Source organism: Haemaphysalis longicornis, unplaced genomic scaffold (genome assembly GCF_048455015.1).
Source record: "Haemaphysalis longicornis isolate Haplotype H1 unplaced genomic scaffold, Haemaphysalis longicornis Haplotype H1 scaffold_8, whole genome shotgun sequence".
NCBI classification, from domain to species: domain Eukaryota; kingdom Metazoa; phylum Arthropoda; class Arachnida; order Ixodida; family Ixodidae; genus Haemaphysalis; species Haemaphysalis longicornis.
The window spans coordinates 77,295,362-77,295,644 of NW_027526445.1; the positions used below are offsets into that span (position 1 = coordinate 77,295,362).

General features: G+C 44.9%; 1 non-coding gene across 1 annotated transcript; it reads left to right on the forward strand.

Annotated features, from left to right (window-relative positions):
• Positions 1–72, forward strand: Trnat-ugu (transfer RNA threonine (anticodon UGU)). Its single transcript has one exon. It is a non-coding gene; the product is annotated as a tRNA-Thr (tRNA).
• The last annotated feature ends 211 nt before the right edge of the window (positions 73–283 follow it).

The following is a 283-nucleotide window of genomic DNA, read 5'->3' on the forward strand; positions in this document are numbered from 1 at the left end:
GCCCAGATAGCCGAATTGGTAAGGCATTCGACATGTAATCGAAAGGCGTGGGTTCGGTCCCCACTCTGGGCGCGTGTTTTTCTTTATTTCTTTCTTCTGTATATTTAAAAAAAATGTTTACTTCATTACCCGTAGTGAAAAAGAAAAGAGCCTAACCACACCCCTATGCCTCCTTTGGCGTTGTAGACTGCTGACCTATCTTTCTCTATTTCCTCAACGAGCCCCTCATTTCCTTACTATATTATTCTGCAAAAGCATAGCGGGGGTCTCGGTTCTGGCAGCC